At 36.2% G+C, this 10,646-nt stretch overlaps 1 long non-coding RNA gene across 1 annotated transcript; it reads right to left on the bottom strand.

Moving 5' to 3' along the window:
- Positions 1 to 4,623: 4,623 nt before the first annotated feature.
- On the bottom strand, positions 4,624 to 10,261 carry LOC102805409 (uncharacterized). Its single transcript, XR_014926773.1, has 5 exons — positions 9,943 to 10,261; positions 9,710 to 9,745; positions 6,536 to 6,595; positions 5,868 to 5,972; positions 4,624 to 5,649 (listed from the first exon to the last, which is right to left on the bottom strand). It is a non-coding gene; the product is annotated as an uncharacterized LOC102805409 (long non-coding RNA).
- Between the last annotated feature and the right edge of the window lie 385 nt (positions 10,262 to 10,646).

Consider the following 10,646-nt stretch of genomic DNA (forward strand, 5'->3'; position numbering starts at 1 on the left):
AGGACAATGACCTTTTCCAAAACGTACGGCTGTCAATCAAATTTTACTAACAGGAATAAACTAAGACCATGGAGGTATAAAACAGCAGACGTTTAGTTTCATGGATTATTTTAATGAATGCTGGATACTTTTTATTTTTGTTTTCTTGTATTCTGTCTTTAACAGTCCAGCAAAACTAGCACAGTTGTTATGAATTGTCGTTAGCAAGGGATAGTGTTCAGCAAGACACATTAGAGGGACTCCGACCGAGGTAAACTTTGCTTTCTCGAATCAGGTGAATTGTTGACTCGCTCAAATATGCTTTAATCTTATGAGCCGATCTGATTGCAGCGCAAATCATATTTTCGACGAAATGTTCATTCGACGAAACAGCGTGCGCCATGACATCACTTTGCTAATCCAATGAATCAATACTAGACGTTCCCAGATGCAGGCTGTTCTTTTAGCGGTCTGGTACTGTAACTTACAGAGACGACTAATAGCATGCTGATTTCAACAGAGTCCCTCTATAAAATATATGATCTACTTCGGGTATCAAAACTAGAATAATCAGGGAACAATGAATTGATGATTTAAATAGAATGCTCTGCTATCAAGAAACCGTGCTTCGCGGAAAGCCATACCCGGGATGTCCGAGCACTGGGGGTAATTCACACCTTAGACAACAGCCGTTTCCAAACCGGGATAAAGGTAATGTGATATCACGGACATATTTTGTGTTTGACCTCTCGTGACGACTTCCTGTTTACGTACCTAAGTGGAATCAACTACGCCATACGAGAAACAACACACAATGGGTATAGAAGCTTCCAGCATGCCACGCAAAGTGAAACAAAGGCAACAACAACAACAACAGACAGTTGTAAATGATAAACAATCCGTTGTAAACCGAGTCTCACAAACATGTTGACAACTTCAAGCCAGGCAGCTTCCAGTGACATAATATGAAACTTACTCGGTTTATTTTCCCGTATGAAGAATGAAAGGACAGATAGAGCGAACAGTGTTACATTTGTTTTCTATTGGTGCATAGAATTCATAGCATTCTTGCATTGAGGAGAAAACTAAAATAAACGTTTACACACAACATTTATGTATATGTATTCCTCCCCTGTGAATAGTTATTACGCCCTCACCGACAGATTCACTCGAACATAAACTCCGTCTTACCTGTATTACTAGTCTGAGGTCTGCTTTCTGCTATCGCGACTAGATTTTGTCGGCACCAATCAGATTGCAGAAGCTGTTGACTATGACACAGATCACATAATAGCCACTCAAAACACGTTCTTTTTATTAACATAATATCTGACAACGTTTTAAAGTCACATATGAAGATTCCGCCGCTTTAATTTTCCCAACCTTATCAACCTTATGCTGAAAATTATACTAACGCCTTCCGACTTACTTATCCCAAAATATAGCGATCGATTTTGCAAGTTTGCCTCTATAAGTATACATTTATTGATGACCCAAAGATTAAATCAGCTGTTTAGTATCAGGCGAGAAAGTAATTAGTACGGCGTTTCTGCATGTAAATAAAAATTGGATGTGAGCACATAAATGACGATTCTGATGTTAGTTTCTAATGAAACTGCTCGAAATATGTATAAATGTAATAAATATGAATATCCAAATTCGTAACCCATTGCAATATGACTTATTAAATTTGTGTCGTAATTTTCATATGCTCGAAATATTCCAACACTCGTAAAAACTCTTATATAATAGGTAACTCATTATATATATTGTCGGCTTACGTTTTATGTATCATCTGTATTCTTAAAGCGGGGGGGGGGGGGGTCGTTCCCTGCGCACGCGCGGGAATTGAGTCCCAAGCGATGATAACAACACACGCAAAACGCAATGAATCATGGGTAGACGCTTGTTTGTAAACAATGACACGCTATGGCCATCTGACGCATGCGCAGGCGACGACTCCCCCGATTTAATATTACAAATTCAACGATAAACGTATTCATTCAGCAAACATGCAATGTGCTTGTGATACTGATCGTATGTATGAACCACTTCTATCGTAAGGAATCCGGATGCGTTTTTCTCTTTGTGTCCACCTGTCTGCATGTGTCTGTGTCTATTTGTCACTTCATTTCTGTCTCTCACCTATCCTCACCTAAACTGATTAGTATGCATGTCTGTTACACATACACACTCTTTATATGTGCAACTCGTCATAAACTAATGTGTTTGGCTGTTCCAGGTACCTAGAGACAGTATAACATTTGTAGCTAATGTCCTAACACCAAGCCTCGCTGTCTGTTATAGCTGCTGTTATAATTGTTCTAAATCATTGATAATACAAATAATACCGTGGATATCTGCTATTTGTTTAATTCGGTGCATTAATTATTAATACATCGGGAGTATCGACCTCGCAATTGTCTGACTGTATACTCAACATAATCACCGTAAAATCATAATTATACCTCTCCCGATTTAACGGCCAAGAACTCAGCAATATATATGAAACTATTAGAACTTCCCCGTCATGAATTTTGTTCAAACATGTTCGCCGTCTTGGTAATCGTTGCATATTTGTAATTCGAACTTTCTAATAAGGTATGATGTTGAACCCCAAGCACTGCCACAAAATAATGGGAAGCTGTAATTCATGACAATTCAGTGACATATGTACAAAAATCATAAAAATAAGTCTGCATGGTAGTGAATAAATAAATAAATAAATAAATAAATAAATAAATAAATAAATAAATAAATAAATAAATAAATAAATAAATAAATAAATAAATAAATAAATAAATAAATCTTTTGGGTGGTAGGATCGGTCGGCAGGTAAATTATATTACATGTATTATATCAACTAAGCAACGTTGATTATTTTAATCAATCGGGTCATGGAATTGTGGTTCATTAAACATGTCCTAATAATAGGAGTTATCCAGTGATTATCAAATTTGTGTTTGAGGCAGGGACAACAAGTGTGTTTGATTTAAGTCGACCGAGCAATGTTAACAATATTCAAACCTTTTCGCCTCTGGACGTGGGTGAAACAAATTTGAAGTTGGGAGAATTGTAACACGATTTCGCAGACACCACGCTTTGTATCACACACGCGTTTTATCTGACACCTGAAACTACCAGAAATATACCAATAATAATAAAGAACAATAATTGATATTTACAGATAGTCAGTTATGATATTGAAAACGAAGAGGATGATTTGTTTGATGGTAATCCGCGTGAGCCAAACATTAGCATACTTGTGTAAACATTGCTATAAATGAATGAGTACAATGTCATATAATATCGTGTATCATGGAGAAGTTACTATCCTTGACATGCTGCTGGACGTGTTAATTCATTAAAATTTTGAATATTTCTTTCATCCCAAATCTTGCATTAATGTCATTCACCGCGTGTCGTTCCTATTTTCCAATTCATATTGAAGTGATCAACTCTTCAATAATTGCATATAATATTTATTAACACTGATAGAAAACTGCCCGGAATTGTGTGGCGAGGTTATGTGGGCAATATGTCAGACTGATCTATCAGGATAAAATGCCCAACTCGACTGGTAGAACCAAGGCATCGAGTATAGGATTATGTCTCTCTCAATTTCTTTAAATAAAGTATTTCAAGGAATCTGTGTAAAGTAGACATTCGTTCATTGAGCAGCATTGCTTAGCTCAGATAATTATCGCGTATTTGAATCAATCTGTTCTTTTGTGATCAAGTTTACATACTCAAACTTATAATCTATGTAGTTGTGTGGCATGATAATTCTTTATGATAAAAGTAGTGTTTATATATAATGTTATATCTATTAGTACGTCATAAATGGTTCATAATTATATAATTATTATTGTAATACCCTTGGCACATTCTTGTTTTGCGAAGACCCGATTTGTCGGTATATTTTCAGATGACACCACTTTTTCAGCAGTTTAGTAGCAGGTAAATTATGTGCTTGTTTAGATTACCCAATATACAACTTTTGCTCTGGTCTTCTGAATAAACTAAATTTTTGAATTCTATATGTAAACAAAAACCAGCTCGAGTCTAAATACACCGTCAGTGCCAATCTATATGTTCTTGAGTAATGAAAATGTCATATGAAGAGTGAATTACCATAAATATACTTACATATGGACTAAGAATAATAACGACAATATTCAGCTGCTGTTCATTTACTGAGAAGATGCCAAGGCAGCTTCTATTAACCCCTGTTTTGTAAATTATGTTTATTGATCTTGCATTTGAAAGTGAAAACAAACTTTGCAGCGTGTGTGTTACTAATTACAGAATTAGACTTAATTAAAGAATTATTCTAAGTGGCTGATTGGGTATGCGATTGAATAATCTATCTACAAATACAATCACCAGTATCGGTTCTGATATTAGTTATTACAATACTTACAACTTAATTACACTGGTCATTCCTGAATGATATTGAGAATATATCAAGATCGTTTAACTTTAACAAAATATGTACGTATTCACCTGACTCTGAGAGACACTAAATAATAATGCTTCCTATTAGCGGTCAACCTAAAACTATTAAATAATATTCGTAATATATCTCATGACGAAAGCACGCACATACACAGTACAATGTCAAGACACAAACACGACCAAGGCTTTTAGAATACTGACAACAATTTATTGAATTACATTTCTGTTATACCACGCATACCAGATGTACTGGCATAACCAGGTGTACATATAATTAGAATATCAATACAGTGTGCACAGATTACTACAATATGCCCGCTAATACACGCATATAAATATGTATATAGACATGACAGGCAATTTTGTCACGACGAAACACCATGAAAGGGTATTGCAGTAATGAGAACCATTATTGGATTTGACTCGGACAATATGTTCATATGATGGAAACAATTGAAATCAAAAGAAATCACACAATAAGAGAAATTGTGAAAAATATAATTTAATAGTACGTTCATGAAAATCAACTAATTTAAGAAACAAATAAATGTGCACTTTAAAATTGGCACAAAACAACAAGGCAGCCACATATTGTTGCACACTTACAATTGTACTGCCATATACTACTAACAATAATATACATAATATATACAATATATATATATAACCTTCGATATTTCTAATGATTACACATGTATCACGCGGCAAGCTGCATTCATGCAAGTTATGTTAGTAGAAGTAATTAGTTATTATGATATATGTTTGCCATGTGGGAGCTATAAGTCATTATTATAAAATGCGAACAACATTGCTTCTAATATATAAATCAATGAATTAAAAGATAACATGAAACGTACACGGGACGAAGACCGTTTATGAACCCAAACATTTGTGTGATTCGTTTTGCCAAACTTTTTGTTTTTTGTCTATGGATAAAGTTTACAAAATAATAAAATTAAAAAATGTTTAAAAAAACAAACATTATTTGATGTATTTCATAACTGAGTTGCTGTGTTTAACAACCAGTGTCTTTACTTGACTAATAATGCAAAATCACACCAGTTCGTGGAAACAGTTTTGTTGTACAAGCTGGCACAAACATATTCCTGTTCTACTGTGTCGAAATCCAGTTGGTGATTTGTACGATTGGTTCTCATTCACCATTCTGACATATCGGCCACATACGGAAACCAAGTACTCACGGGCAGAAGCCTGAAAATTAATATTGTTTAAGAAAGTGAAAAGAGTAACATTCTGGAAATTTGTGTTGCAGTAGTGCTCATTCTTACCAGCACTTTTGAAAGGTGCGTAGATTGTATATATCATTAGTATATATATTAACAAACAAAAAGCGATAAAAAGACAAAATAACTAGCAGTTCAGGAGAAAAGTTAACACGACTTAATGTTCAAGCAGTGAAAATAACAAACCTTTATCTTCTCATCAACGTCACGCAACGTGGTCGGTTCAATCAACTCTTGTTCTTCATGATTATCATCGACTTCCAGAATACATTCCTCAGGGGAAGTACTGCCCTACATTAGAATAATGCATTACAATTATTAACTATCATTACTACATTTCGAAATGAGTCCCAATGATTATCAAGGCAACGCAATTTAGGACTTGACCATGGCAAGTAATTTTGAAAATCAGTCATTTGGTGCTATATATAGCGAAATTTTCCAATTTTTGGTGCAATCGACATGACTTCCAGGAGTATTATAACCGAATTTACAAAATCTGTATTATGAATCAATCTATCTATCATTTCTAGAATTGCATGCTTCCGCGAACACGCTTAAGCATTCACACCCGTGCGTGATTTCACCGTGAGGTCCTTCATACGTATAACATACATATAATCTCATCGTCAAGACTTCTAAAACATGCGCAAAATCAATGTTGTTTAAGCAATTGACAATGTACATAAGCTAAAATGACAAGGTTTCGAATTGTCAAAAGAGGGCGATTTATAAACATGAAAACAGGTTCGACATGAACGCACTGGTAATCATAATGTCACAGTCATACAGAATTATGTATTTGCAAAAGAATATTGAAGAAAATAATTAAATATGGTGGTTGCCATACTTACTGAACCTGTATTTGTGGTAGAACCTTTGGCCTTGTCTTTCAGATATCGCTCTAATGTGTTCTGGGAATAGATTAAATGTCATTATACATTACTGATTGACTCTAATTGTAATGGTTTGAATAATTGGTATTACGCTGTATTTAATTACTACTACAATCAGATTTGTACTTCAGGTTATATGCATATTCTAGCAACATGTTGGTTCTATGTTTTCGGAAATCTATACCAAATTTAGACGAGACATAAGAAGCAAAAATATTCGAGATCAAATGTCACGTGCATATTACAGTTTCGAACATCCATGGAACAAATGTCCAATATCCTTTCCACACGTGGTTTTGGTAAATCGGATATTATAAATAATATCCGATTTTAACTGATATTTATGGATTTATTGTCCATCAAAGCTATGTGCAATGACGGACATATTGAAGAATTCGCTTATGTTGTCAGAATAATTAATACTAATTGCGTGCATGACAAGACAAGACACTCATCAGAAAAAAAAACTGCATCTAAATTATACATTTTTGGAATGCTCTGTAACTTATGTTAATAATTTAGTTATAGAATAAATCACCATGTTACCGACTTGATTTTTCGGTGTCTAATGTATATTTCTGACTTCGGAAAGTTGATGGACGAACTGCGTTACAGGCTTGTGTGTGCAACAGACCCATAACACATTTTGACTCAGAGGCGGCGTCACGAAATTATGCATGGGGAAAAGATCTGCTCACCAACCCGGGGTCCGGGGCATGCTCCACTTTAAAAAAAATAAATCTAGACCTTCTAAAAACGCACATTCCTGCATTTAGAGAGGCAAATTTTGCTGACACAAAGGATTTCAGCTTGATTTTGGTGGGGCGACGCCCAACATTTTTGTACTCCAGAATGGGGCACAGCCACCTGTAGTCTCAGTTGTAATCTTTGGACCCACCAATACTTTTGAGTAGAAGCCCGGACTTTACGCCGGGTCCCCTATCCTGTGTATAGCACCCATTGTAAGCAAACTATCTACCTCCTGTCGAATTGCTCCTGCTTTGTGGTGGTCTGTACACTCCTTTGTACGTCTGACATTGCTTGTCAAAATTCGTCCATGCAACAATATGATTTTTCAAAATGAACGAGTGTTTTGTTGAAAATAACAAGGTCTGTTATGGGATTGAGTCTTATGATTGATCATCCATGGATTTAGCCTGACATGTAGGCGTGAGTAGTCCCTCGCAGTCCGAACAGCATCAGACCTCACAGAATAGTGTATGTCTCGTCGGCAAGATCAATATTGTGGATTCGCAAAATACACATCAACGGGTACCTAGATGGCTGCTTGCTACATAACCCGACAAGGGGTGGTTAGTCAAACAGTAAGGCTAACACCAGATTTTCTAGACCAGTTGTGCTTCCTAGTTAATCGAGCAAGTCCCACCCTCAGCCAACACAACAGTTGGTGTTCCTGGCCAGGGAGTTCGACACGGAGGTGGGCTGACTTTTCAGACAGCTGACTTTTCGTCCATCGTTTGAACGAAATGGTCCTGTACTTTCAGCGATTGTTGGCTATAGGTCAGCCTTGACACCCACCATTGAGATTCTCTGGGGACGAGGCTAGCCGGTTGTCCTACCATTGGGAGACTGTTTACTGTTTAATCAGAGGCCTAGATTGCAATTGCAAGCCTCTCCTATCCTATTTGACGTGAAAAACAGTTTTCCTTCTCACCCTCGCCTCGGGTAGGCGTCGGGCTCAACTAGGGGCCCTGTCTTTCTCGGACGGGGTGTCTCCTTTATGGACAATCGTGATAAAGACACGAATCGGGTTTCTCGCCAGAAAGCAAATCCCAGGACGCGATCCACAACGGATCGTCATTTCTGTATCTGAATTTCTTTTGATGATAGTGAGATGCAACTGCTCCACAGACTGTCGCAGTCTCAGATGTACCTGCAGAAAGCACAACCTTGAATGTTCTGCAGTTTGTGGTCTATGTCGAGGATCCGGATGCACAAATGTAGTTCAGATATCTGATAAAGATAGCGATGACGATTAGCAATTACATTAATCAAACAATAAACTTTTGGACAGAATTATAACTATGTAATACAGTTTGTTAAATCAAAAATATAGTTTATAGAGTTGAACATTTACGTTTAAATGGTCTATTATGTATGTAGTATAGCAGATTTGTAGATCCAAGGTGTGTCATTCCTTTAGTTTTTCTTTTAGATGTGACGGCCATATTGGATTTATGCAAATGAAGCATCCGTCTACCAAGGAAACCATTTATTTACATCTTTTCCGTATTGTACGATTCTGTTTAAAATCTTAAACTTATTACTTATTCCACATAGAAGAGAAGCCGGAAAAGAAGTTACATTAAATAATTATATTATCGTGGCCATATTGGATTAATGCTAATTTTCATCTACCCAATAAACACATTTGGTACTCTCATACCTTCTCCGACACATTTAGTACCATAGCATCATAATTTTTTAAATTACCTCATCTACAATTAAAGATATGTTCAAATATTTATATTTTCGTGTTTTCAAAATGTGCAAAACGGTCATTTTGAATATATGCCAATTAGGTATATTTAGGAAGCCTAGATTTTCCTAGACACTTAGTATGTCTATCTAGATACCTTTCCGCAAAGCACTGTGAATAAATTATTTCTGTTGCAATTTGTGACGGGTTGGTTCCTCTTTTTTGCTAGAATGACTGAACCTAAAAAGGTTACATTCCTTCTTGCAATTAGTTCAATGTATATTTATTTTGGTGGTTATAGTAACACCGTCAATCAAAGCCGTGTTGACATTGACGGCAGAAATCACAGGCGGATATTTGCCAGCAACTTATCACACACTATGTCAACAAACAAATAAACTCTTAGGTGACAGTCACTATCTGACGTTTCTGCAATTGGATTGGTATCGACAAAAAATCTACATCGTTCTGTCAGCCGTGTGTTGGGTTTGGAGCACCATGGAGCGTGCAACTCAAGCGACCTCGTCAGGCTACCTTGGATTGAGTGCAACGGCCGCTGTTAGTTCTGACTGGAATTGAACTTGTTGTTAGGGTTAATATTTAAAATGGAGAATTGTAACACTAAATGATACATAAATAAGATTAAGGTAAAACTCGTCGACTGAGAGAAATAGGAATCAAGAATTACTTACCAAGCATCGTGAGGTTCGGAAATAAACAAAGTATATCTACACATGTATGGGAAATAATGTAAAGACAGTATGGTGCACGCATAATCTCGTTTAGATTTAAACAATGAAAATTATTTGTTTAAAAAGCGGTGGTCATAAACACAAACAATGTATTTTACCCACATCGAACATGACGCGGCGCGTCGACCACTGCCCTTTAACTTTATCGAATTTGCACATTTAAAAAAGGATACACCAAAATTGCAAGATGTCTTATGTGTACGCGCCAGTCCAACAATTAACCCATGATCAATGAGATGTAAATTAGCTTGACGTTCAGGTGCCCTGTGTATTCGAGGACACTAATGAAACAATAAAAACATTCATGTATTGATGAAAGAATAATTTACCTAGACCAAACATTCACTCTTACGCATAATTCTGTGGCGGAAATGAAATTACGTCAATGGACGAAAACGATTTTACAAACACTTTTTTGCCTACAGTTGGGGGTGTTATATACATTTCAAGTACAAGCAGGACAACTTGTATAATAATAAGTTACTGCCAAGTATAATGCAAAATATGTGGGAATGCGGTATGGTATCGCATCGACCCCCGCCATGCATCAGTGTATTGAACACCATAGTGCTTTCTTTGTTTCTAACTTGCTTTGAAATATAATATACAATAAAATGTTATTTGCATCTTGTTATGAACATGGCGAAATGAGTGTAATGGATTTAATTTATTGAATGAAACGTTTGGATAAATGATTTGGAAAAGAGATATAGGTAATTAAAGAAACTTACCGTGAAAAGACAACATAATAAAGCAACTGTTATGAGGATCGTTGGCACGAACAAGACGAAAAAAAGTAAAACATCATCCCGATCAAGAAACACAGGGAACCCGATGAGTACAGTGACTCCCCCAAGCACATTGAAAAGAAAAATTC

The sequence above is a fragment of the Saccoglossus kowalevskii genome, chromosome 17 (assembly GCF_978046115.1).
Source record: "Saccoglossus kowalevskii chromosome 17, keSacKowa6.1, whole genome shotgun sequence".
Classification (NCBI taxonomy): domain Eukaryota; kingdom Metazoa; phylum Hemichordata; class Enteropneusta; family Harrimaniidae; genus Saccoglossus; species Saccoglossus kowalevskii.